The sequence below is a fragment of the Scyliorhinus torazame genome, chromosome 5, assembly GCF_047496885.1.
Source record: "Scyliorhinus torazame isolate Kashiwa2021f chromosome 5, sScyTor2.1, whole genome shotgun sequence".
Classification (NCBI taxonomy): domain Eukaryota; kingdom Metazoa; phylum Chordata; class Chondrichthyes; order Carcharhiniformes; family Scyliorhinidae; genus Scyliorhinus; species Scyliorhinus torazame.
The window spans coordinates 123,476,899-123,504,233 of record NC_092711.1 but is presented as its reverse complement, the minus strand read 5'-3'; the positions used below and the strand labels follow the sequence as shown (position 1 = coordinate 123,504,233).

The 27,335-nt window shown below is 45.9% G+C and overlaps 13 non-coding genes across 13 annotated transcripts; all 13 read right to left on the bottom strand.

Annotated features, from left to right (window-relative positions):
- Positions 1–1,197: 1,197 nt before the first annotated feature.
- On the bottom strand, positions 1,198–1,270 carry trnav-aac (transfer RNA valine (anticodon AAC)). Its single transcript has one exon. It is a non-coding gene; the product is annotated as a tRNA-Val (tRNA).
- A 907-nt stretch (positions 1,271–2,177) lies between these two features.
- On the bottom strand, positions 2,178–2,250 carry trnar-acg (transfer RNA arginine (anticodon ACG)). Its single transcript has one exon. It is a non-coding gene; the product is annotated as a tRNA-Arg (tRNA).
- Positions 2,251–5,289: 3,039 nt separating this feature from the next.
- On the bottom strand, positions 5,290–5,362 carry trnav-aac (transfer RNA valine (anticodon AAC)). Its single transcript has one exon. It is a non-coding gene; the product is annotated as a tRNA-Val (tRNA).
- A 2,434-nt stretch (positions 5,363–7,796) lies between these two features.
- On the bottom strand, positions 7,797–7,869 carry trnav-aac (transfer RNA valine (anticodon AAC)). The gene has a single exon. It is a non-coding gene; the product is annotated as a tRNA-Val (tRNA).
- Positions 7,870–10,303: 2,434 nt separating this feature from the next.
- Positions 10,304–10,376, bottom strand: trnav-aac (transfer RNA valine (anticodon AAC)). The gene has a single exon. It is a non-coding gene; the product is annotated as a tRNA-Val (tRNA).
- Positions 10,377–11,282: 906 nt separating this feature from the next.
- trnar-acg (transfer RNA arginine (anticodon ACG)) lies at positions 11,283–11,355 on the bottom strand. The gene has a single exon. It is a non-coding gene; the product is annotated as a tRNA-Arg (tRNA).
- A 1,455-nt stretch (positions 11,356–12,810) lies between these two features.
- Positions 12,811–12,883, bottom strand: trnav-aac (transfer RNA valine (anticodon AAC)). Its single transcript has one exon. It is a non-coding gene; the product is annotated as a tRNA-Val (tRNA).
- A 2,151-nt stretch (positions 12,884–15,034) lies between these two features.
- On the bottom strand, positions 15,035–15,107 carry trnav-aac (transfer RNA valine (anticodon AAC)). Its single transcript has one exon. It is a non-coding gene; the product is annotated as a tRNA-Val (tRNA).
- A 907-nt stretch (positions 15,108–16,014) lies between these two features.
- Positions 16,015–16,087, bottom strand: trnar-acg (transfer RNA arginine (anticodon ACG)). The gene has a single exon. It is a non-coding gene; the product is annotated as a tRNA-Arg (tRNA).
- A 3,667-nt stretch (positions 16,088–19,754) lies between these two features.
- On the bottom strand, positions 19,755–19,827 carry trnav-aac (transfer RNA valine (anticodon AAC)). Its single transcript has one exon. It is a non-coding gene; the product is annotated as a tRNA-Val (tRNA).
- Positions 19,828–20,734: 907 nt separating this feature from the next.
- Positions 20,735–20,807, bottom strand: trnar-acg (transfer RNA arginine (anticodon ACG)). The gene has a single exon. It is a non-coding gene; the product is annotated as a tRNA-Arg (tRNA).
- A 3,666-nt stretch (positions 20,808–24,473) lies between these two features.
- On the bottom strand, positions 24,474–24,546 carry trnav-uac (transfer RNA valine (anticodon UAC)). The gene has a single exon. It is a non-coding gene; the product is annotated as a tRNA-Val (tRNA).
- Positions 24,547–25,453: 907 nt separating this feature from the next.
- On the bottom strand, positions 25,454–25,526 carry trnar-acg (transfer RNA arginine (anticodon ACG)). Its single transcript has one exon. It is a non-coding gene; the product is annotated as a tRNA-Arg (tRNA).
- Positions 25,527–27,335: the final 1,809 nt, after the last annotated feature.

Sequence of the window (27,335 nt, the reverse complement as noted above, 5' to 3'; positions counted from 1 at the left end):
CTGTGTAATCTCTCTTCTCCCTCCACCATCTGTTTATTTCCATCAAGTTATTTTCATTCCTTCCATTGGTATGTTTTACGCTCAGCATTGCGCCCCTCCCCCCAGCCCATACCATCCTACCTGAGCAACCCTGTCGCCAATTGTTCGCTGACACACTGCTTACTTTGTTCTGCTATTAACACATTCTGATTTCTTGAGGCGCCACTATCAGCAACTTTGTTAGCCTTGATTAGCCTCATTTACATTCCCTTTTTCTTTCTGTCCGAGACATTTTCGTCAATTTCCACCTATTGCTGACCACTCTATCGAGGCCCAATCGGGCACGCCAACCCCGCCCCATCCACATTTGTCTGAATCTGACCCCATTTCCAGTTCTCCAGCTTTGACAAAGAGTCACCCAGGCCCGGAACGACCGCTGCCATCTCGCTCCACAGAGGCCGTCAGTCCTGCTGAGATTGTCCAGTATGTTCTGTTTTTGTTTCAGAATGAAGCATCCGCAGTAAGTTGCATTTGTCGTTCATTTAGACATGTTTGACATGGTGAATAAGTAGGTTTATCTGCATTAGTAAATGCATGAAATTCTGTTGTGGATGAACTAGCTCCGCATATCCAAAATAAGAAGGTCATTTTCTTCTCATTGCCTGTCGAAAATTCAGTGCTTGTGACTTAATGTGGAATTTATTTTAGTGGCTCATGAGAGACTAATCCTCATAATCCTAGAACATACGAGATGGGGAACACAAGTACTTTGTGCAAACATTCCTCACACAACATGAGAAGCACTTGATGTTTCTACCCGGTATGGCCCCGGGGACCTTTCGCATGTTAGGGGAATGTGCTAACCACTACACTACAGAAACCACTGGCGGTGCAGGAATCAATGGACTTGTGCAATGTTCAACCTCACTGTGTTGCTGCAGATTCTCATGGTTCGTCTGAGAGGCCATGTCACTTATTACAAGAAGACAGCCGTTTCTTTAAAACCGATGTCTCAACTTATAAAACAATCAGGAATCGAACTTTACAGACCTGAAGATAAGTTATGTTTTGCTTGAAGTGGAAGTTAAATTGAGAATGCAGGGCTTTCGTAAATAACCACAACCAGACGGGTGCATGCATTTTGCTATTCCTCGTTGATGAAGACCAGTTACGAGATTGCGGCAATAGTCAGCAACAGACTAAACTGGAAATACGAGATGTTTCTGCCCGGTTTCGAACCGGGGACCTTTCGCGTGTTAGGCGAATGTGATAACCACTACACTACAGAAACAGCTGGCAATCAACGGACGTGTACAATGTGCAACCTCACTGTGTTGCTGCAGATTCGCATGGTGAGGCTGAGAGGCTAGGCCACTTATTACAAGACGACTGCTGTTTCTTTCAAAAACAGATGTTTCAACATATAAAACCACGAGATGTAGAAATTAGATCGAACTTAACATGATCTGCGTTAACTTCACAGGGACGTGACCCATCTAATCCACAGAGCCAAAGTGGAGAATTGAACTGACTGGAGAGCTGCATCTTAACGCTGACCTCCCGGACCTCGGCCTCCTGAAATGTTCCAAAGAAGCTCAACAAACACTCGAGGAACAGCAGCGCATCTTTCCACTGGGCTCAATACAGCTTGCACACTCATAGTGTGTGCAACAGTCTCACACTGCAAATGCTGCCCCCATTCTGTGTGTATTACCATCGCAGATTTGGGTTTGAATCTTGTTTCCACTTCGTCTTTGTATCCGGGCGGTAGTTGCTGAGAGCTGGCACAGACACAGCGGCTGGAATGGCCTCATACTGTGGTGTAATTATTCTCTCATTCGATGCTCACCTCACTCTGTGGCCAGGGAACCCAAGGCCTTTTCTCATTTAATCTCTCCTGACTTGCACCCTGTCAGAGCGCTTTCCTGTTATTCTGTTTGCTCCCACCGGGATTTGACTTGGTTAAAACGTCCGACATTTCTAACCCGTCCCGGTTTTAATGAAAAGTGATGGTGAAAGACGAGCTGTGTTGTCCTGTCGACAAATCCCGCCTGACTCGCTGAGTTGTTCCAGCATCTTCCGCAGATGTCGGATCAACTTTCGATACGAGAATTGAAGACGTTCTGCTCACTTTGCTCTGCATCAAGAATCAGCCGTCCCACCCAGTGAGTTAAAGCGCACGCCAAAAGTTCGAATTCCGAGCCAGCAAGGAGTCGAACCTGGAATCTCCTGATTCGTAGTCAGACGCGTTATCCATTGCGCCACTGGCCCAGCCGGGAGCATGCATTTTGCTATTCCTTATTGAGCCTCTGTGGCGCATTCGGCGGAATTCATTCACATTGTGTTTCCTTTGAGAAGCTGAGCTCACACAGCAGGGAACCAATACGTTCCCGAGACAATCAAGACATTTTCTAAAAGCTTGTCTATGTGTGGATATTCACTTACTTCTATTGACTTATTCCAGTAGATTCAGGCAGCTCTCTGTATGTTTCATTTTATTCAGTTCAACAACATCAGACTGTGTAACCTCTCTTCCCCCTCCACCATCTGCTTCTTCCCCCTCCACCATCTGTATCCATCATCTTATTTTAATTCCTTGCATTGATATGTTTTACCCTCAGCATTGCCCCCCTCCCCCAGCCCATACCATCCTACTTGAGCAATCTGATCCCTGTCGCCAATTGTTCGCTGACACACTGCTTACTTTCTGCGATTAACACATTCTGATCTCTTGAGGCGCCACTATCAGTACCTTGATTAGCCTCATTTACATTCCCTTTTTCTTTCTGTCCGAGACATTTTCGTCATTTTCCACCTATTGCTGACCACTCTATCGAGGCCCAATAGGGCACGCCAACCCCGCCCCATCCACGTTAGTCTGAATCTGACCTCATTTCCAGTTCTCCAGCTTTGACAAAGAGTCACCCAGGCCCGGAACGACCGCTGCCATCTCGCTCCACAGAGGCTGTCAGTCCTGCTGAGATTGTCCAGTATGTTCTGTTTTTGTTTCAGAATGAAGCATCCGCAGTAAGTTGCGTTTGTCGTTCATTTAGACATGTTTGAGATGGTGAATAAGTATGTTTATCTGCATTTGTAAATGCATGAAATTCTGTTGTGGATGAACTAGCTCCGAATATCCAAAATAAGAAGGTCATTTTCTTCTCATTGCCTGTCGAAAGTTCAGTGCTTGTGACTTAATGTGGAATTTATTTTAGTGGCTCATGAGAGACTAATCCTCATAATCCTCGAACATACGAGATGGGGGAACAAAAGTACTTTGTGCAAACATTACTCACACAACATGAGAAGCACTTGATGTTTCTACCCGGTATGGCCTCGGGGACCTTTCGCATGTTAGGGGAATGTGCTAACCACTACACGACAGAAACCGCTGGCGGTGCAGTAATCAATGGACTTGTGCAATGTTCAACCTCACTGTGTTGCTGCAGATTCTCATGGTTCGTCTGAGAGGCCATGTCACTTATTACAAGAAGACAGCCGTTTCTTTAAAACCGATGTCTCAACTTATAAAACAATCAGGAATCGAACTTTACAGACCTGAAGATAAGTTATGCTTGAAGTGGAAGTTAAATTGAGAAGGCAGGGCTTTCGAAAATAACCACAACCATACGGGTGCATGCATTTTGCTATTCCTCGTTGATGAAGACCAGTTACGAGATTGCGGCAATAGTCAGCAACAGACTAAACTGGAAGTACGAGATGTTTCTGCCCGGTTTCGAACTTTTCGCGTGTTAGGCGAATGTGATACCCACTACACTACAGAAACAGCTGGCAATCAACGGACGTGTACAATGTGCAACCTCACTGTGTTGCTGCAGATTCGCATGGTGAGGCTGAGAGGCTAGGCCACTTATTACAAGACGACTGCTGTTTCTTTCAAAAACAGATGTTTCAACATATAAAACCACGAGATGTAGAAATTAGATCGAACTTAACATGATCTGCGTTAACTTCACAGGGACGTGACCCATCTAATCCACAGAGCCAAAGTGGAGAATTGAACTGACTGGAGAGCTGCATCTTAACGCTGACCTCCCGGACCTCGGCCTCCTGAAATGTTCCAAAGAAGCTCAACAAACACTCGAGGAACAGCAGCGCATCTTTCCACTGGGCTCAATACAGCTTTCACACTCATAGTGTGTGCAACCGTCTCACACTGTAAATGCTGCCCCAATTCTGTGTGTCCTTCCATCGCAGATTTGGGTTTGAATCTTGTTTCCACTTCTTCTTTGTATCCGGGCGGTAGTTGTTGAGAGCTGGCACAGACACAGCGGCTGGAATGGCCTCATACTGTGGTGTAATTATTCTCTCATTCGATGCTCACCTCACTCTGTGGCCAGGGAACCCTAGGCCTTTTCTCATTTAATCTCTCCTGACTTGCACCCTGTCAGAGCGCTTTCCTGTTGTTCTGTTTGCTCCCACCAGGATTTGACTTGGTTAAAACGTCCGACATTTCTAACCCGTCCCGGTTTTAATGAAAGGTGATGGTGAAAGACAAGCTTTGTTGTCCTGTCGACAAATTCCGCCTGACTCGCTGAGTTGTTCCAGTGTTTTCCGCAGATGTTAGATCGACTTTCGATGGCAATAACAGCGTGCTTCTGTTACTTTCCCGGGGCTCGTTGGTCTAGGGGTATGACATTCACTTACCTCTATTGACTAATTCCAGTTGATTCAGGCAGCCCTCTGTATGTTTCATTTTATTCAGTTCAACAGCATCAGACTGTGTAATCTCTCTTCTCCCTCCACCATCTGTTTATTTCCATCAAGTTATTTTCATTCCTTCCATTGGTATGTTTTACGCTCAGCATTGCGCCCCTCCCCCCAGCCCATACCATCCTACCTGAGCAACCCTGTCGCCAATTGTTCGCTGACACACTGCTTACTTTGTTCTGCTATTAACACATTCTGATCTCTTGAGGCGCCACTATCAGCAACTTTGTTAGCCTTGATTAGCCACATTTACATTCCCTTTTTCTTTCTGTCCGAGACTTTTTCGTCATTTTCCACCTATTGCTGACCACTCTATCGAGGCCCAATAGGGCACGCCAACCCCGCCCCATCCACATTTGTCTGAATCGATGTCTCAATTTATAAAACAATCAGGAATCGAACTTTACAGACCTGAAGATAAGTTATGTTTTGCTTGAAGTGCAAGTTAAATTGAGAATGCAGGGCTTTCGTAAATAACCACAACCAGACGGGTGCATGCATTTTGCTATTCCTCGTTGATGAAGACCAGTTACGAGATTGCGGCAATAGTCAGCAACAGACTAAACTGGAAATACGAGATGTTTCTGCCCGGTTTCGAACCGGGGACCTTTCGCGTGTTAGGCGAATGTGATAACCACTACACTACAGAAACAGCTGGCAATCAACGGACGTGTACAATGTGCAACCTCACTGTGTTGCTGCAGATTCGCATGGTGAGGCTGAGAGGCTAGGCCACTTATTACAAGACGACTGCTGTTTCTTTCAAAAACAGATGTTTCAACATATAAAACCACGAGATGTAGAAATTAGATCGAACTTAACATGATCTGCGTTAACTTCACAGGGACGTGACCCATCTAATCCACAGAGCCAAAGTGGAGAATTGAACTGACTGGAGAGCTGCATCTTAACGCTGACCTCCCGGACCTCGGCCTCCTGAAATGTTCCAAAGAAGCTCAACAAACACTCGAGGAACAGCAGCGCATCTTTCCACTGGGCTCAATACAGCTTTCACACTCATAGTGTGTGCAACCGTCTCACACTGTAAATGCTGCCCCCATTCTGTGTGTATTACCATCGCAGATTTGGGTTTGAATCTTGTTTCCACTTCGTCTTTGTATCCGGGCGGTAGTTGCTGAGAGCTGGCACAGACACAGCGGCTGGAATGGCCTCATACTGTGGTGTAATTATTCTCTCATTCGATGCTCACCTCACTCTGTGGCCAGGGAACCCAAGGCCTTTTCTCATTTAATCTCTCCTGACTTGCACCCTGTCAGAGCGCTTTCCTGTTATTCTGTTTGCTCCCACCGGGATTTGACTTGGTTAAAACGTCCGACATTTCTAACCCGTCCCGGTTTTAATGAAAAGTGATGGTGAAAGACGAGCTGTGTTGTCCTGTCGACAAATCCCGCCTGACTCGCTGAGTTGTTCCAGTATCTTCCGCAGATGTCGGATCAACTTTCGATACGAGAATTGAAGACGTTCTGCTCACTTTGCTCTGCATCAAGAATCAGCCGTCCCACCCAGTGAGTTAAAGCGCACGCCAAAAGTTCGAATTCCGAGCCAGCAAGGAGTCGAACCTGGAATCTCCTGGTTCGTAGTCAGACGCGTTATTCATTGCGCCACTGGCCCAGCCCGGAGCATGCATTTTGCTATTCCTTATTGAGCCTCTGTGGCGCATTCGGCGGGATTCATTCACATTGTGTTTCCTTTGAGAAGCTGAGCTCACACAGCAGGGAACCAATACGTTCCCGAGACAATCAAGACATTTTCTAAAAGCTTGTCTATGTGTGGATATTCACTTACTTCTATTGACTTATTCCAGTAGATTCAGGCAGCTCTCTGTATGTTTCATTTTATTCAGTTCAACAACATCAGACTGTGTAACCTCTCTTCCCCCTCCACCATCTGCTTCTTCCCCCTCCACCATCTGTATCCATCATCTTATTTTAATTCCTTGCATTGATATGTTTTACCCTCAGCATTGCCCCCCTCCCCCAGCCCATACCATCCTACTTGAGCAATCTGATCCCTGTCGCCAATTGTTCGCTGACACACTGCTTACTTTCTGCGATTAACACATTCTGATCTCTTGAGGCGCCACTATCAGTACCTTGATTAGCCTCATTTACATTCCCTTTTTCTTTCTGTCCGAGACATTTTCGTCATTTTCCACCTATTGCTGACCACTCTATCGAGGCCCAATAGGGCACGCCAACCCCGCCCCATCCACATTAGTCTGAATCTGACCCCATTTCCAGTTCTCCAGCTTTGACAAAGAGTCACCCAGGCCCGGAACGACCGCTGCCATCTCGCTCCACAGAGGCTGTCAGTCCTGCTGAGATTGTCCAGTATGTTCTGTTTTTGTTTCAGAATGAAGCATCCGCAGTAAGTTGCGTTTGTCGTTCATTTAGACATGTTTGAGATGGTGAATAAGTATGTTTATCTGCATTTGTAAATGCATGAAATTCTGTTGTGGATGAACTAGCTCCGCATATCCAAAATAAGAAGGTCCTTTTCTTCTCATTGCCTGTCGAAAATTCAGTGCTTGTGACTTAATGTGGAATTTATTTTAGTGGCTCATGAGAGACTAATCCTCATAATCCTAGAACATACGAGATGGGGAAGACAAGTACTTTGTGCAAACATTCCTCACACAACATGAGAAGCACTTGATGTTTCTACCCGGTATGGCCCCGGGGACCTTTCGCATGTTAGGGGAATGTGCTAACCACTACACTACAGAAACCGCTGGCGGTGCAGTAATCAATGGACTTGTGCAATGTTCAACCTCACTGTGTTGCTGCAGATTCTCATGGTTCGTCTGAGAGGCCATGTCACTTATTACAAGAAGACAGCCGTTTCTTTAAACCCGATGTCTGAACTTATAAAACAATCAGGAATCGAACTTTACAGACCTGAAGATAAGTTATGTTTTGCTTGAAGTGGAAGTTAAATTGAGAATGCAGGGCTTTCGTAAATAACCACAACCAGACGGGTGCATGCATTTTGCTATTCCTCGTTGATAAAGACCAGTTACGAGATTGCGGCAATAGTCAGCAACAGACTAAACTGGAAATACGAGATGTTTCTGCCCGGTTTCGAACCGGGGACCTTTCGCGTGTTAGGCAAATGTGATAACCACTACACTACAGAAACAGCTGGCAATCAACGGACGTGTACAATGTGCAACCTCACTGTGTTGCTGCAGATTCGCATGGTGAGGCTGAGAGGCTAGGCCACTTATTACAAGACGACTGCTGTTTCTTTCAAAAACAGATGTTTCAACATATAAAACCACGAGATGTAGAAATTAGATCGAACTTAACATGATCTGCGTTAACTTCACAGGGACGTGACCCATCTAATCCACAGAGCCAAAGTGGAGAATTGAACTGACTGGAGAGCTGCATCTTAACGCTGACCTCCCGGACCTCGGCCTCCTGAAATGTTCCAAAGAAGCTCAACAAACACTCGAGGAACAGCAGCGCATCTTTCCACTGGGCTCAATACAGCTTTCACACTCATAGTGTGTGCAACCGTCTCACACTGTAAATGCTGCCCCCATTCTGTGTGTATTACCATCGCAGATTTGGGTTTGAATCTTGTTTCCACTTCGTCTTTGTATCCGGGCGGTAGTTGCTGAGAGCTGGCACAGACACAGCGGCTGGAATGGCCTCATACTGTGGTGTAATTATTCTCTCATTCGATGCTCACCTCACTCTGTGGCCAGGGAACCCAAGGCCTTTTCTCATTTAATCTCTCCTGACTTGCACCCTGTCAGAGCGCTTTCCTGTTATTCTGTTTGCTCCCACCGGGATTTGACTTGGTTAAAACGTCCGACATTTCTAACCCGTCCCGGTTTTAATGAAAAGTGATGGTGAAAGACGAGCTGTGTTGTCCTGTCGACAAATCCCGCCTGACTCGCTGAGTTGTTCCAGTATCTTCCGCAGATGTCGGATCAACTTTCGATACGAGAATTGAAGACGTTCTGCTCACTTTGCTCTGCATCAAGAATCAGCCGTCCCACCCAGTGAGTTAAAGCGCACGCCAAAAGTTCGAATTCCGAGCCAGCAAGGAGTCGAACCTGGAATCTCCTGGTTCGTAGTCAGACGCGTTATTCATTGCGCCACTGGCCCAGCCCGGAGCATGCATTTTGCTATTCCTTATTGAGCCTCTGTGGCGCATTCGGCGGGATTCATTCACATTGTGTTTCCTTTGAGAAGCTGAGCTCACACAGCAGGGAACCAATACGTTCCCGAGACAATCAAGACATTTTCTAAAAGCTTGTCTATGTGTGGATATTCACTTACTTCTATTGACTTATTCCAGTAGATTCAGGCAGCTCTCTGTATGTTTCATTTTATTCAGTTCAACAACATCAGACTGTGTAACCTCTCTTCCCCCTCCACCATCTGCTTCTTCCCCCTCCACCATCTGTATCCATCATCTTATTTTAATTCCTTGCATTGATATGTTTTACCCTCAGCATTGCCCCCCTCCCCCAGCCCATACCATCCTACTTGAGCAATCTGATCCCTGTCGCCAATTGTTCGCTGACACACTGCTTACTTTCTGCGATTAACACATTCTGATCTCTTGAGGCGCCACTATCAGTACCTTGATTAGCCTCATTTACATTCCCTTTTTCTTTCTGTCCGAGACATTTTCGTCATTTTCCACCTATTGCTGACCACTCTATCGAGGCCCAATAGGGCACGCCAACCCCGCCCCATCCACATTAGTCTGAATCTGACCCCATTTCCAGTTCTCCAGCTTTGACAAAGAGTCACCCAGGCCCGGAACGACCGCTGCCATCTCGCTCCACAGAGGCTGTCAGTCCTGCTGAGATTGTCCAGTATGTTCTGTTTTTGTTTCAGAATGAAGCATCCGCAGTAAGTTGCGTTTGTCGTTCATTTAGACATGTTTGAGATGGTGAATAAGTATGTTTATCTGCATTTGTAAATGCATGAAATTCTGTTGTGGATGAACTAGCTCCGCATATCCAAAATAAGAAGGTCCTTTTCTTCTCATTGCCTGTCGAAAATTCAGTGCTTGTGACTTAATGTGGAATTTATTTTAGTGGCTCATGAGAGACTAATCCTCATAATCCTAGAACATACGAGATGGGGAAGACAAGTACTTTGTGCAAACATTCCTCACACAACATGAGAAGCACTTGATGTTTCTACCCGGTATGGCCCCGGGGACCTTTCGCATGTTAGGGGAATGTGCTAACCACTACACTACAGAAACCGCTGGCGGTGCAGTAATCAATGGACTTGTGCAATGTTCAACCTCACTGTGTTGCTGCAGATTCTCATGGTTCGTCTGAGAGGCCATGTCACTTATTACAAGAAGACAGCCGTTTCTTTAAACCCGATGTCTGAACTTATAAAACAATCAGGAATCGAACTTTACAGACCTGAAGATAAGTTATGTTTTGCTTGAAGTGGAAGTTAAATTGAGAATGCAGGGCTTTCGTAAATAACCACAACCAGACGGGTGCATGCATTTTGCTATTCCTCGTTGATAAAGACCAGTTACGAGATTGCGGCAATAGTCAGCAACAGACTAAACTGGAAATACGAGATGTTTCTGCCCGGTTTCGAACCGGGGACCTTTCGCGTGTTAGGCGAATGTGATAACCACTACACTACAGAAACAGCTGGCAATCAACGGACGTGTACAATGTGCAACCTCACTGTGTTGCTGCAGATTCGCATGGTGAGGCTGAGAGGCTAGGCCACTTATTACAAGACGATTGCTGTTTCTTTCAAAAACAGATGTTTCAACATATAAAACCACGAGATGTAGAAATTAGATCGAACTTAACATGATCTGCATTAACTTCACAGGGACGTGCCCCATCTAATCCACAGAGCCAAAGTGGAGAATTGAACTGACTGGAGAGCTGCATCTTAACGCTGACCTTCCGGACCTCGGCCTCCTGAAATGTTCCAAAGAAGCTCAACAAACACTCGAGGAACAGCAGCGCATCTTTCCACTGGGCTCAATACAGCTTTCACACTCATAGAGTGTGCAACCGTCTCACACTGTAAATGCTGCCCCCATTCTGTGTGTACTACCATCGCAGATTTGGGTTTGAATCTTGTTTCCACTTCGTCTTTGTATCCGGGCGGTAGTTGCTGAGAGCTGGCACAGACACAGCGGCTGGAATGGCCTCATACTGTGGTGTAATTATTCTCTCATTCGATGCTCACCTCACTCTGTGGCCAGGAACCCTCGGCCTTTTCTCATTTCATCTCTCCTGACTTGCACCCTGTCAGAGCGCTTTCCTGTTATTCTGTTTGCTCCCACCGGGATTTGACTTGGTTAAAACGTCCGACATTTCTAACCCGTCCCGGTTTTAATGAAAAGTGATGGTGAAAGACGAGCTGTGTTGTCCTGTCGACAAATCCCGCCTGACTCGCTGAGTTGTTCCAGTATCTTCCGCAGATGTCGGATCAACTTTCGATACGAGAATTGAAGACGTTCTGCTCACTTTGCTCTGCATCAAGAATCAGCTGTCCCACCCAGTGAGTTAAAGCGCACGCCAAAAGTTCGAATTCCGAGCCAGCCAGGAGTCGAACCTGGAATCTCCTGATTCGTAGTCAGACGCGTTATCCATTGCGCCACTGGCCCAGCCGGGTGCATGCATTTTGCTATTCCTTATTGAGCCTCTGTGGCGCATTCGGCGGGATTCATTCACATTGTGTTTCCTTTGAGAAGCTGAGCTCACACAGCAGGGAACCAATACGTTCCCGAGACAATCAAGACATTTTCTAAAAGCTTGTCTATGTGTGGATATTCACTTACTTCTATTGACTTATTCCAGTAGATTCAGGCAGCTCTCTGTATGTTTCATTTTATTCAGTTCAACAACATCAGACTGTGTAACCTCTCTTCCCCCTCCACCATCTGCTTCTTCCCCCTCCACCATCTGTATCCATCATCTTATTTTAATTCCTTGCATTGATATGTTTTACCCTCAGCATTGCCCCCCTCCCCCAGCCCATACCATCCTACTTGAGCAATCTGATCCCTGTCGCCAATTGTTCGCTGACACACTGCTTACTTTCTGCGATTAACACGTTCTGATCTCTTGAGGCGCCACTATCAGCACCTTGATTAGCCTCATTTACATTCCCTTTTTCTTTCTGTCCGAGACATTTTCGTCATTTTCCACCTATTGCTGACCACTCTATCGAGGCCCAATAGGGCACGCCAACCCCGCCCCATCCACATTAGTCTGAATCTGACCCCATTTCCAGTTCTCCAGCTTTGACAAAGAGTCACCCAGGCCCGGAACGACCGCTGCCATCTCGCTCCACAGAGGCTGTCAGTCCTGCTGAGATTGTCCAGTATGTTCTGTTTTTGTTTCAGAATGAAGCATCCGCAGTAAGTTGCGTTTGTCGTTCATTTAGACATGTTTGAGATGGTGAATAAGTATGTTTATCTGCATTTGTAAATGCATGAAATTCTGTTGTGGATGAACTAGCTCCGAATATCCAAAATAAGAAGGTCATTTTCTTCTCATTGCCTGTCGAAAGTTCAGTGCTTGTGACTTAATGTGGAATTTATTTTAGTGGCTCATGAGAGACTAATCCTCATAATCCTCGAACATACGAGATGGGGGAACAAAAGTACTTTGTGCAAACATTACTCACACAACATGAGAAGCACTTGATGTTTCTACCCGGTATGGCCTCGGGGACCTTTCGCATGTTAGGGGAATGTGCTAACCACTACACGACAGAAACCGCTGGCGGTGCAGTAATCAATGGACTTGTGCAATGTTCAACCTCACTGTGTTGCTGCAGATTCTCATGGTTCGTCTGAGAGGCCATGTCACTTATTACAAGAAGACAGCCGTTTCTTTAAAACCGATGTCTCAACTTATAAAACAATCAGGAATCGAACTTTACAGACCTGAAGATAAGTTATGTTTTGCTTGAAGTGGAAGTTAAATTGAGAATGCAGGGCTTTCGTAAATAACCACAACCAGACGGGTGCATGCATTTTGCTATTCCTCGTTGATGAAGACCAGTTACGAGATTGCGGCAATAGTCAGCAACAGACTAAACTGGAAATACGAGATGTTTCTGCCCGGTTTCGAACCGGGGACCTTTCGCGTGTTAGGCGAATGTGATAACCACTACACTACAGAAACAGCTGGCAATCAACGGACGTGTACAATGTGCAACCTCACTGTGTTGCTGCAGATTCGCATGGTGAGGCTGAGAGGCTAGGCCACTTATTGCAAGACGACTGCTGTTTCTTTCAAAAACAGATGTTTCAACATATAAAACCACGAGATGTAGAAATTAGATCGAACTTAACATGATCTGCGTTAACTTCACAGGGACGTGACCCATCTAATCCACAGAGCCAAAGTGGAGAATTGAACTGACTGGAGAGCTGCATCTTAACGCTGACCTCCCGGACCTCGCCCTCCTGAAATGTTCCAAAGAAGCTCAACAAACACTCGAGGAACAGCAGCGCATCTTTCCACTGGGCTCAATACAGCTTTCACACTCATAGTGTGTGCAACAGTCTCACACTGTAAATGCTGCCCCCATTCTGTGTGTCCTTCCATCGCAGATTTGGGTTTGAATCTTGTTTCCACTTCTTCTTTGTATCCGGGCGGTAGTTGTTGAGAGCTGGCACAGACACAGCGGCTGGAATGGCCTCATACTGTGGTGTAATTATTCTCTCATTCGATGCTCACCTCACTCTGTGGCCAGGGAACCCTAGGCCTTTTCTCATTTAATCTCTCCTGACTTGCACCCTGTCAGAGCGCTTTCCTGTTGTTCTGTTTGCTCCCACCAGGATTTGACTTGGTTAAAACGTCCGCCATTTCTAACCCGTCCCGGTTTTAATGAAAGGTGATGGTGAAAGACAAGCTTTGTTGTCCTGTCGACAAATTCCGCCTGACTCGCTGAGTTGTTCCAGTGTTTTCCGCAGATGTTAGATCGACTTTCGATGGCAATAACAGCGTGCTTCTGTTACTTTCCCGGGGCTCGTTGGTCTAGGGGTATGACATTCACTTACCTCTATTGACTAATTCCAGTTGATTCAGGCAGCCCTCTGTATGTTTCATTTTATTCAGTTCAACAGCATCAGACTGTGTAATCTCTCTTCTCCCTCCACCATCTGTTTATTTCCATCAAGTTATTTTCATTCCTTCCATTGGTATGTTTTACCCTCAGCATTGCGCCCCTCCCCCCAGCCCATACCATCCTACTTGAGCAACCCTGTCGCCAATTGTTCGCTGATACACTGCTTACTTTGTTCTGCTATTAACACATTCTGATCTCTTGAGGCGCCACTATCAGCAACTTTGTTAGCCTTGATTAGCCTCATTTACATTCCCTTTTTCTTTCTGTCCGAGACTTTTTCGTCATTTTCCACCTATTGCTGACCACTCTATCGAGGCCCAATAGGGCACGCCAACCCCGCCCCATCCACATTTGTCTGAATCTGACCCCATTTCCAGTTCTCCAGCTTTGACAAAGAGTCACCCAGGCCCGGAACGACCGCTGCCATCTCGCTCCACAGAGGCCGTCAGTCCTGCTGAGATTGTCCAGTATGTTCTGTTTTTGTTTCAGAATGAAGCATCCGCAGTAAGTTGCATTTGTCGTTCATTTAGACATGTTTGACATGGTGAATAAGTAGGTTTATCTGCATTAGTAAATGCATGCAATTCTGTTGTGGATGAACTAGCTCCGCATATCCAAAATAAGAAGGTCCTTTTCTTCTCATTGCCTGTCGAAAATTCAGTGCTTGTGACTTAATGTGGAATTTATTTTAGTGGCTCATGAGAGACTAATCCTCATAATCCTAGAACATACGAGATGGGGAACACAAGTACTTTGTGCAAACATTCCTCACACAACATGAGAAGCACTTGATGTTTCTACCCGGTATGGCCCCGGGGACCTTTCGCATGTTAGGGGAATGTGCTAACCACTACACTACAGAAACCGCTGGCGGTGCAGTAATCAATGGACTTGTGCAATGTTCAACCTCACTGTGTTGCTGCAGATTCTCATGGTTCGTCTGAGAGGCCATGTCACTTATTACAAGAAGACAGCCGTTTCTTTAAAACCGATGTCTCAACTTATAAAACAATCAGGAATCGAACTTTACAGACCTGAAGATAAGTTATGTTTTGCTTGAAGTGGAAGTTAAATTGAGAATGCAGGGCTTTCGTAAATAACCACAACCAGACGGGTGCATGCATTTTGCTATTCCTCGTTGATGAAGACCAGTTACGAGATTGCGGCAATAGTCAGCAACAGACTAAACTGGAAATACGAGATGTTTCTGCCCGGTTTCGAACCGGGGACCTTTCGCGTGTTAGGCGAATGTGATAACCACTACACTACAGAAACAGCTGGCAATCAACGGACGTGTACAATGTGCAACCTCACTGTGTTGCTGCAGATTCGCATGGTGAGGCTGAGAGGCTAGGCCACTTATTACAAGACGACTGCTGTTTCTTTCAAAAACAGATGTTTCAACATATAAAACCACGAGATGTAGAAATTAGATCGAACTTAACCTGATCTGCGTTAACTTCACAGGGACGTGACCCATCTAATCCACAGAGCCAAAGTGGAGAATTGAACTGACTGGAGAGCTGCATCTTAACGCTGACCTTCCGGACCTCGGCCTCCTGAAATGTTCCAAAGAAGCTCAACAAACACTCGAGGAACAGCAGCGCATCTTTCCACTGGGCTCAATACAGCTTTCACACTCATAGTGTGTGCAACCGTCTCACACTGTAAATGCTGCCCCCATTCTGTGTGTATTACCATCGCAGATTTGGGTTTGAATCTTGTTTCCACTTCGTCTTTGTATCCGGGCGGTAGTTGCTGAGAGCTGGCACAGACACAGCGGCTGGAATGGCCTCATACTGTGGTGTAATTATTCTCTCATTCGATGCTCACCTCACTCTGTGGCCAGGGAACCCAAGGCCTTTTCTCATTTAATCTCTCCTGACTTGCACCCTGTCAGAGCGCTTTCCTGTTATTCTGTTTGCTCCCACCGGGATTTGACTTGGTTAAAACGTCCGACATTTCTAACCCGTCCCGGTTTTAATGAAAAGTGATGGTGAAAGACGAGCTGTGTTGTCCTGTCGACAAATCCCGCCTGACTCGCTGAGTTGTTCCAGTATCTTCCGCAGATGTCGGATCAACTTTCGATACGAGAATTGAAGACGTTCTGCTCACTTTGCTCTGCATCAAGAATCAGCCGTCCCACCCAGTGAGTTAAAGCGCACGCCAAAAGTTCGAATTCCGAGCCAGCCAGGAGTCGAACCTGGAATCTCCTGATTCGTAGTCAGACGCGTTATCCATTGCGCCACTGGCCCAGCCGGAAGCATGCATTTTGCTATTCCTTATTGAGCCTCTGTGGCGCATTCGGCGGGATTCATTCCCATTGTGTTTCCTTTGAGAAGCTGAGCTCACACAGCAGGGAACCAATACGTTCCCGAGACAATCAAGACATTTTCTAAAAGCTTGTCTATGTGTGGATATTCACTTACTTCTATTGACTTATTCCAGTAGATTCAGGCAGCTCTCTGTATGTTTCATTTTATTCAGTTCAACAACATCAGACTGTGTAACCTCTCTTCCCCCTCCACCATCTGCTTCTTCCCCCTCCACCATCTGTATCCATCATCTTATTTTAATTCCTTGCATTGATATGTTTTACCCTCAGCATTGCCCCCCTCCCCCAGCCCATACCATCCTACTTGAGCAATCTGATCCCTGTCGCCAATTGTTCGCTGACACACTGCTTACTTTCTGCGATTAACACATTCTGATCTCTTGAGGCGCCACTATCAGCACCTTGATTAGCCTCATTTACATTCCCTTTTTCTTTCTGTCCGAGACATTTTCGTCATTTTCCACCTATTGCTGACCACTCTATCGAGGCCCAATAGGGCACGCCAACCCCGCCCCATCCACGTTAGTCTGAATCTGACCCCATTTCCAGTTCTCCAGCTTTGACAAAGAGTCACCCAGGCCCGGAACGACCGCTGCCATCTCGCTCCACAGAGGCTGTCAATCCTGCTGAGATTGTCCAGTATGTTCTGTTTTTGTTTCAGAATGAAGCATCCGCAGTAAGTTGCGTTTGTCGTTCATTTAGACATGTTTGAGATGGTGAATAAGTATGTTTATCTGCATTTGTAAATGCATGAAATTCTGTTGTGGATGAACTAGCTCCGAATATCCAAAATAAGAAGGTCATTTTCTTCTCATTGCCTGTCGAAAGTTCAGTGCTTGTGACTTAATGTGGAATTTATTTTAGTGGCTCATGAGAGACTAATCCTCATAATCCTCGAACATACGAGATGGGGGAACAAAAGTACTTTGTGCAAACATTACTCACACAACATGAGAAGCACTTGATGTTTCTACCCGGTATGGCCTCGGGGACCTTTCGCATGTTAGGGGAATGTGCTAACCACTACACGACAGAAACCGCTGGCGGTGCAGTAATCAATGGACTTGTGCAATGTTCAACCTCACTGTGTTGCTGCAGATTCTCATGGTTCGTCTGAGAGGCCATGTCACTTATTACAAGAAGACAGCCGTTTCTTTAAAACCGATGTCTCAACTTATAAAACAATCAGGAATCGAACTTTACAGACCTGAAGATAAGTTATGCTTGAAGTGGAAGTTAAATTGAGAAGGCAGGGCTTTCGAAAATAACCACAACCATACGGGTGCATGCATTTTGCTATTCCTCGTTGATGAAGACCAGTTACGAGATTGCGGCAATAGTCAGCAACAGACTAAACTGGAAGTACGAGATGTTTCTGCCCGGTTTCGAACTTTTCGCGTGTTAGGCGAATGTGATACCCACTACACTACAGAAACAGCTGGCAATCAACGGACGTGTACAATGTGCAACCTCACTGTGTTGCTGTAGATTCGCATGGTGAGGCTGAGAGGCTAGGCCACTTATTACAAGACGACTGCTGTTTCTTTCAAAAACAGATGTTTCAACATATAAAACCACGAGATGTAGAAATTAGATCGAACTTAACATGATCTGCGTTAACTTCACAGGGACGTGACCCATCTAATCCACAGAGCCAAAGTGCAGAATTGAACTGACTGGAGAGCTGCATCTTAACGCTGACCTCCCGGACCTCGCCCTCCTGAAATGTTCCAAAGAAGCTCAACAAACACTCGAGGAACAGCAGCGCATCTTTCCACTGGGCTCAATACAGCTTTCACACTCATAGTGTGTGCAACAGTCTCACACTGTAAATGCTGCCCCCATTCTGTGTGTCCTTCCATCGCAGATTTGGGTTTGAATCTTGTTTCCACTTCTTCTTTGTATCCGGGCGGTAGTTGTTGAGAGCTGGCACAGACACAGCGGCTGGAATGGCCTCATACTGTGGTGTAATTATTCTCTCATTCGATGCTCACCTCACTCTGTGGCCAGGGAACCCTAGGCCTTTTCTCATTTAATCTCTCCTGACTTGCACCCTGTCAGAGCGCTTTCCTGTTGTTCTGTTTGCTCCCACCAGGATTTGACTTGGTTAAAACGTCCGACATTTCTAACCCGTCCCGGTTTTAATGAAAGGTGATGGTGAAAGACAAGCTTTGTTGTCCTGTCGACAAATTCCGCCTGACTCGCTGAGTTGTTCCAGTGTTTTCCGCAGATGTTAGATCGACTTTCGATGGCAATAACAGCGTGCTTCTGTTACTTTCCCGGGGCTCGTTGGTCTAGGGGTATGACATTCACTTACCTCTATTGACTAATTCCAGTTGATTCAGGCAGCCCTCTGTATGTTTCATTTTATTCAGTTCAACAGCATCAGACTGTGTAATCTCTCTTCTCCCTCCACCATCTGTTTATTTCCATCAAGTTATTTTCATTCCTTCCATTGGTATGTTTTACCCTCAGCATTGCGCCCCTCCCCCCAGCCCATACCATCCTACTTGAGCAACGCTGTCGCCAATTGTTCGCTGACACACTGCTTACTTTGTTCTGCTATTAACACATTCTGATCTCTTGAGGCGCCACGATCAGCAACTTTGTTAGCCTTGATTAGCCTCATTTACATTACCTTTTTCTTTCTGTCCGAGACTTTTTCGTCATTTTCCACCTATTGCTGACCACTCTATCGAGGCCCAATAGGGCACGCCAACCCCGCCCCATCCACATTTGTCTGAATCTGACCCCATTTCCAGTTCTCCAGCTTTGACAAAGAGTCACCCAGGCCCGGAACGACCGCTGCCATCTCGCTCCACAGAGGCCGTCAGTCCTGCTGAGATTGTCCAGTATGTTCTGTTTTTGTTTCAGAATGAAGCATCCGCAGTAAGTTGCATTTGTCGTTCATTTAGACATGTTTGACATGGTGAATAAGTAGGTTTATCTGCATTAGTAAATGCATGAAATTCTGTTGTGGATGAACTAGCTCCGCATATCCAAAATAAGAAGGTCCTTTTCTTCTCATTGCCTGTCGAAAATTCAGTGCTTGTGACTTAATGTGGAATTTATTTTAGTGGCTAATGAGAGACTAATCCTCATAATCCTAGAACATACGAGATGGGGAACACAAGTACTTTGTGCAAACATTCCTCACACAACATGAGAAGCACTTGATGTTTCTACCCGGTATGGCCCCGGGGACCTTTCGCATGTTAGGGGAATGTGCTAACCACTACACTACAGAAACCGCTGGCGGTGCAGTAATCAATGGACTTGTGCAATGTTCAACCTCACTGTGTTGCTGCAGATTCTCATGGTTCGTCTGAGAGGCCATGTCACTTATTACAAGAAGACAGCCGTTTCTTTAAAACCGATGTCTCAACTTATTAAACAATCAGGAATCGAACTTTACAGACCTGAAGATAAGTTATGTTTTGCTTGAAGTGGAAGTTAAATTGAGAATGCAGATCTTTCGTAAATAACCACAACCAGACGGGTGCATGCATTTTGCTATTCCTCGTTGATGAAGACCAGTTACGAGATTGCGGCAATAGTCAGCAACAGACTAAACTGGAAATACGAGATGTTTCTGCCCGGTTTCGAACCGGGGACTTTTCGCGGGTTAGGCGAATGTGATAACCACTACACTACAGAAACAACTGGCAATTAACGGACGTGTACAATGTGCAACCTCACTGTGTTGCTGCAGAGTCGCATGGTGAGGCTGAGAGGCTAGGCCACTTATTACAAGACGACTGCTGTTTCTTTCAAAAACAGATGTTTCAACATATAAAACCACGAGATGTAGAAATTAGATCGAACTTAACATGATCTGCGTTAACTTCACAGGGACGTGACCCATCTAATCCACAGAGCCAAAGTGGAGAATTGAACTGACTGGAGAGCTGCATCTTAACGCTGACCTTCCGGACCTCGGCCTCCTGAAATGTTCCAAAGAAGCTCAACAAACACTCGAGGAACAGCAGCGCATCTTTCCACTGGGCTCAATACAGCTTTCACACTCATAGTGTGTGCAACCGTCTCACACTGTAAATGCTGCCCCCATTCTGTGTGTACTACCATCGCAGATTTGGGTTTGAATCTTGTTTCCTCTTCGTCTTTGTATCCGGGCGGTAGTTGCTGAGAGCTGGCACAGACACAGCGGCTGGAATGGCTTCATACTGTGGTGTAATTATTCTCTCATTCGATGCTCACCTCACTCTGTGGCCAGGGAACCCTAGGCCTTTTCTCATTTCATCTCTCCTGACTTGCACCCTGTCAGAGCGCTTTCCTGTTATTCTGTTTGCTCCCACCGGGATTTGACTTGGTTAAAACGTCCGACATTTCTAACCCGTCCCGGTTTTAATGAAAAGTGATGGTGAAAGACGAGCTGTGTTGTCCTGTCGACAAATCCCGCCTGACTCGCTGAGTTGTTCCAGTATCTTCCGCAGATGTCGGATCAACTTTCGATACGAGAATTGAAGACGTTCTGCTCACTTTGCTCTGCATCAAGAATGAGCTGTCCCACCCAGTGAGTTAAAGCGCACGCCAAAAGTTCGAATTCCGAGCCAGCCAGGAGTCGAACCTGGAATCTCCTGATTCGTAGTCAGACGCGTTATCCATTGCGCCACTGGCCCAGCCGGGTGCATGCATTTTGCTATTCCTTATTGAGCCTCTGTGGCGCATTCGGCGGGATTCATTCACATTGGGTTTCCTTTGAGAAGCTGAGCTCACACAGCAGGGAACCAATACGTTCCCGAGACAATCAAGACATTTTCTAAAAGCTTGTCTATGTGTGGATATTCACTTACTTCTATTGACTTATTCCAGTAGATTCAGGCAGCTCTCTGTATGTTTCATTTTATTCAGTTCAACAACATCAGACTGTGTAACCTCTCTTCCCCCTCCACCATCTGCTTCTTCCCCCTCCACCATCTGTATCCATCATCTTATTTTAATAACTTGCATTGGTATGTTTTACCCTCAGCATTGCCCCCCTCCCCCAGCCCATACCATCCTACTTGAGCAATCTGATCCCTGTCGCCAATTGTTCGCTGACACACTGCTTACTTTCTGCGATTAACACATTCTGATCTCTTGAGACACCACTATCAGCACCTTGATTAGCCTCATTTACATTCCCTTTTTCTTTCTGTCCGAGACATTTTCGTCATTTTCCACCTATTGCTGACCACTCTATCGAGGCCCAATAGGGCACGCCAACCCCGCCCCATCCACATTAGTCTGAATCTGACCCCATTTCCAGTTCTCCAGCTTTGACAAAGAGTCACCCAGGCCCGGAACGACCGCTGCCATCTCGCTCCACAGAGGCTGTCAGTCCTGCTGAGATTGTCCAGTATGTTCTGTTTTTGTTTCAGAATGAAGCATCCGCAGTAAGTTGCGTTTGTCGTTCATTTAGACATGTTTGAGATGGTGAATAAGTATGTTTATCTGCATTTGTAAATGCATGAAATTCTGTTGTGGATGAACTAGCTCCGAATATCCAAAATAAGAAGGTCATTTTCTTCTCATTGCCTGTCGAAAGTTCAGTGCTTGTGACTTAATGTGGAATTTATTTTAGTGGCTCATGAGAGACTAATCCTCATAATCCTCGAACATACGAGATGGGGGAACAAAAGTACTTTGTGCAAACATTACTCACACAACATGAGAAGCACTTGATGTTTCTACCCGGTATGGCCTCGGGGACCTTTCGCATGTTAGGGGAATGTGCTAACCACTACACGACAGAAACCGCTGGCGGTGCAGTAATCAATGCACTTGTGCAATGTTCAACCTCACTGTGTTGCTGCAGATTCTCATGGTTCGTCTGAGAGGCCATGTCACTTATTACAAGAAGACAGCCGTTTCTTTAAAACCGATGTCTCAACTTATAAAACAATCAGGAATCGAACTTTACAGACCGGAAGATAAGTTATGCTTGAAGTGGAAGTTAAATTGAGAAGGCAGGGCTTTCGAAAATAACCACAACCATACGGGTGCATGCATTTTGCTATTCCTCGTTGATGAAGACCAGTTACGAGATTGCGGCAATAGTCAGCAACAGACTAAACTGGAAGTACGAGATGTTTCTGCCCGGTTTCGAACTTTTCGCGTGTTAGGCGAATGTGATACCCACTACACGACAGAAACAGCTGGCAATCAACGGACGTGTACAATGTGCAACCTCACTGTGTTGCTGCAGATTCGCATGGTGAGGCTGAGAGGCTAGGCCACTTATTACAAGACGACTGCTGTTTCTTTCAAAAACAGATGTTTCAACATATAAAACCACGAGATGTAGAAATTAGATCGAACTTAACATGATCTGCGTTAACTTCATAGGGACGTGACCCATCTAATCCACAGAACAAAGTGGAGAATTGAACTGACTGGAGAGCTGCATCTTAACGCTGACCTCCCGGACCTCGCCCTCCTGAAATGTTCCAAAGAAGCTCAACAAACACTCGAGGAACAGCAGCGCATCTTTCCACTGGGCTCAATACAGCTTTCACACTCATAGTGTGTGCAACAGTCTCACACTGTAAATGCTGCCCCCATTCTGTGTGTCCTTCCATCGCAGATTTGGGTTTGAATCTTGTTTCCACTTCTTCTTTGTATCCGGGCGGTAGTTGTTGAGAGCTGGCACAGACACAGCGGCTGGAATGGCCTCATACTGTGGTGTAATTATTCTCTCATTCGATGCTCACCTCACTCTGTGGCCAGGGATCCCTAGGCCTTTTCTCATTTAATCTCTCCTGACTTGCACCCTGTCAGAGAGCTTTCCTGTTGTTCTGTTTGCTCCCACCAGGATTTGACTTGGTTAAAACGTCCGACATTTCTAACCCGTCCCGGTTTTAATGAAAGGTGATGGTGAAAGACAAGCTTTGTTGTCCTGTCGACAAATTCCGCCTGACTCGCTGAGTTGTTCCAGTGTTTTCCGCAGATGTTAGATCGACTTTCGATGGCAATAACAGCGTGCTTCTGTTACTTTCCCGGGGCTCGTTGGTCTAGGGGTATGACATTCACTTACCTCTATTGACTAATTCCAGTTGATTCAGGCAGCCCTCTGTATGTTTCATTTTATTCAGTTCAACAGCATCAGACTGTGTAATCTCTCTTCTCCCTCCACCATCTGTTTATTTCCATCAAGTTATTTTCATTCCTTCCATTGGTATGTTTTACCCTCAGCATTGCGCCCCTCCCCCCAGCCCATACCATCCTACTTGAGCAACCCTGTCGCCAATTGTTCGCTGACACACTGCTTACTTTGTTCTGCTATTAACACATTCTGATCTCTTGAGGCGCCACTATCAGCACCTTTGTTCGCCTTGATTAGCCTCATTTACATTCCCTTTTTCTTTCTGTCCGAGACTTTTTCGTCATTTTCCACCTATTGCTGACCACTCTATCGAGGCCCAATAGGGCACGCCAACCCCGCCCCATCCACATTTGTCTGAATCTGACCCCATTTCCAGTTCTCCAGCTTTGACAAAGAGTCACCCAGGCCCGGAACGACCGCTGCCATCTCGCTCCACAGAGGCCGTCAGTCCTGCTGAGATTGTCCAGTATGTTCTGTTTTTGTTTCAGAATGAAGCATCCGCAGTAAGTTGCATTTGCCGTTCATTTAGACATGTTTGAGATGGTGAATAAGTAGGTTTATCTGCATTAGTAAATGCATGAAATTCTGTTGTGGATGAACTAGCTCCGCATATCCAAAATAAGAAGGTCCTTTTCTTCTCATTGCCTGTCGAAAATTCAGTGCTTGTGACTTAATGTGGAATTTATTTTAGTGGCTCATGAGAGACTAATCCTCATAATCCTAGAACATACGAGATGGGGAACACAAGTACTTTGTGCAAACATTCCTCACACAACATGAGAAGCACTTGATGTTTCTACCCGGTATGGCCCCGGGGACCTTTCGCATGTTAGGGGAATGTGCTAACCACTACACTACAGAAACCGCTGGCGGTGCAGTAATCAATGGACTTGTGCAATGTTCAACCTCACTGTGTTGCTGCAGATTCTCATGGTTCGTCTGAGAGGCCATGTCACTTATTACAAGAAGACAGCCGTTTCTTTAAAACCGATGTCTCAACTTATAAAACAATCAGGAATCGAACTTTACAGACCTGAAGATAAGTTATGTTTTGCTTGAAGTGGAAGTTAAATTGAGAATGCAGGGCTTTCGTAAATAACCACAACCATACGGGTGCATGCATTTTGCTATTCCTCGTTGATGAAGACCAGTTACGAGATTGCGGCAATAGTCAGCAACAGACTAAACTGGAAATACGAGATGTTTCTGCCCGGTTTCGAACCGGGGACCTTTCGCGTGTAAGGCGAATGTGATAACCACTACACTACAGAAACAGCTGGCAATCAACGGACGTGTACAATGTGCAACCTCACTGTGTTGCTGCAGATTCGCATGGTGAGGCTGAGAGGCTCGGCCACTTATTACAAGACGACTGCTGTTTCTTTCAAAAACAGATGTTTCAACATATAAAACCACGAGATGTAGAAATTAGATCGAACTTAACATGATCTGCGTTAACTTCACAGGGACGTGACCCATCTAATCCACAGAGCCAAAGTGGAGAATTGAACTGACTGGAGAGCTGCATCTTAACGCTGACCTTCCGGACCTCGGCCTCCTGAAATGTTCCAAAGAAGCTCAACAAACACTCGAGGAACAGCAGCGCATCTTTCCACTGGGCTCAATACAGCTTTCACACTCATAGTGTGTGCAACCGTCTCACACTGTAAATGCTGCCCCCATTCTGTGTGTAGTACCATCGCAGATTTGGGTTTGAATCTTGTTTCCACTTCGTCTTTGTATCCGGGCGGTAGTTGCTGAGAGCTGGCACAGACACAGCGGCTGGAATGGCCTCATTCTGTGGTGTAATTATTCTCTCATTCGATGCTCACCTCACTCTGTGGCCAGGGAACCCTAGGCCTTTTCTCATTTAATCTCTCCTGACTTGCACCCTGTCAGAGCGCTTTCCTGTTATTCTGTTTGCTCCCACCGGGATTTGACTTGGTTAAAACGTCCGACATTTCTAACCCGTCCCGGTTTTAATGAAAAGCGATGGTGAAAGACGAGCTGTGTTGTCCTGTCGACAAATCCCGCCTGACTCGCTGAGTTGTTCCAGTATCTTCCGCAGATGTCGGATCAACTTTCGATACGAGAATTGAAGACGTTCTGCTCACTTTGCGCTGCATCAAGAATCAGCCGTCCCACCCAGTGAGTTAAAGCGCACGCCAAAAATTCGAATTCCGAGCCAGCCAGGAGTCGAACCTGGAATCTCCTGATTCGTAGTCAGACGCGTTATCCATTGCGCCACTGGCCAAGCCGGGTGCATGCATTTTGCTATTCCTTATTGAGCCTCTGTGGCGCATTCGGCGGGATTCATTCACATTGGGTTTCCTTTGAGAAGCTGAGCTCACACAGCAGGGAAGCAATACGTTCCCGAGACAATCAAGACATTTTCTAAAAGCTTGTCTATGTGTGGATATTCACTTACTTCTATTGACTTATTCCAGTAGATTCAGGCAGCTCTCTGTATGTTTCATTTTATTCAGTTCAACAACATCAGACTGTGTAACCTCTCTTCCCCCTCCACCATCTGCTTCTTCCCCCTCCATCATCTGTATCCATCATCTTATTTTAATTCCTTGCATTGATATGTTTTACCCTCAGCATTGCCCCCCTCCCCCAGCCCATACCATCCTACTTGAGCAATCTGATCCCTGTCGCCAATTGTTCGCTGACACACTGCTTACTTTCTGCGATTAACACATTCTGATCTCTTGAGGCGCCACTATCAGCACCTTGATTAGCCTCATTTACATTCCCTTTTTCTTTCTGTCCGAGACATTTTCGTCACTTTCCACCTATTGCTGACCACTCTATCGAGGCCCAATAGGGCACGCCAACCCCGCCCCATCCACATTAGTCTGAATCTGACCCCATTTCCAGTTCTCCAGCTTTGACAAAGAGTCACCCAGGCCCGGAACGACCGCTGCCATCTCGCTCCACAGAGGCTGTCAGGCCTGCTGAGATTGTCCAGTATGTTCTGTTTTTGTTTCAGAATGAAGCATCCGCAGTAAGTTGCGTTTGTCGTTCATTTAGACATGTTTGAGATGGTGAATAAGTATGTTTATCTGCATTTCAAAATGCATGAAATTCTGTTGTGGATGAACTAGCTCCGAATATCCAAAATAAGAAGGTCATTTTCTTCTCATTGCCTGTCGAAAGTTCAGTGCTTGTGACTTAATGTGGAATTTATTTTAGTGGCTCATGAGAGACTAATCCTCATAATCCTCGAACATACGAGATGGGGGAACAAAAGTACTTTGTGCAAACATTACTCACACAACATGAGAAGCACTTGATGTTTCTACCCGGTATGGCCTCGGGGACCTTTCGCATGTTAGGGGAATGTGCTAACCACTACACGACAGAAACCGCTGGCGGTGCAGTAATCAATGCACTTGTGCAATGTTCAACCTCACTGTGTTGCTGCAGATTCTCATGGTTCGTCTGAGAGGCCATGTCACTTATTACAAGAAGACAGCCGTTTCTTTAAAACCGATGTCTCAACTTATAAAACAATCAGGAATCGAACTTTACAGACCTGAAGATAAGTTATGCTTGAAGTGGAAGTTAAATTGAGAAGGCAGGGCTTTCGAAAATAACCACAACCATACGGGTGCATGCATTTTTGCTATTCCTCGTTGATGAAGACCAGTTACGAGATTGCGGCAATAGTCAGCAACAGACTAAACTGGAAGTACGAGATGTTTCTGCCCGGTTTCGAACTTTTCGCGTGTTAGGCGAATGTGATAACCACTACACTACAGAAACAGCTGGCAATCAACGGACGTGTACAATGTGCAACCTCACTGTGTTGCTGCAGATTCGCATGGTGAGGCTGAGAGGCTAGGCCACTTATTACAAGACGACTGCTGTTTCTTTCAAAAACAGATGTTTCAACATATAAAACCACGAGATGTAGAAATTAGATCGAACTTAACATGATCTGCGTTAACTTCACTGGGACGTGACCCATCTAATCCACAGAGCCAAAGTGGAGAATTGAACTGACTGGAGAGCTGCATCTTAACGCTGACCTCCCGGACCTCGCCCTCCTGAAATG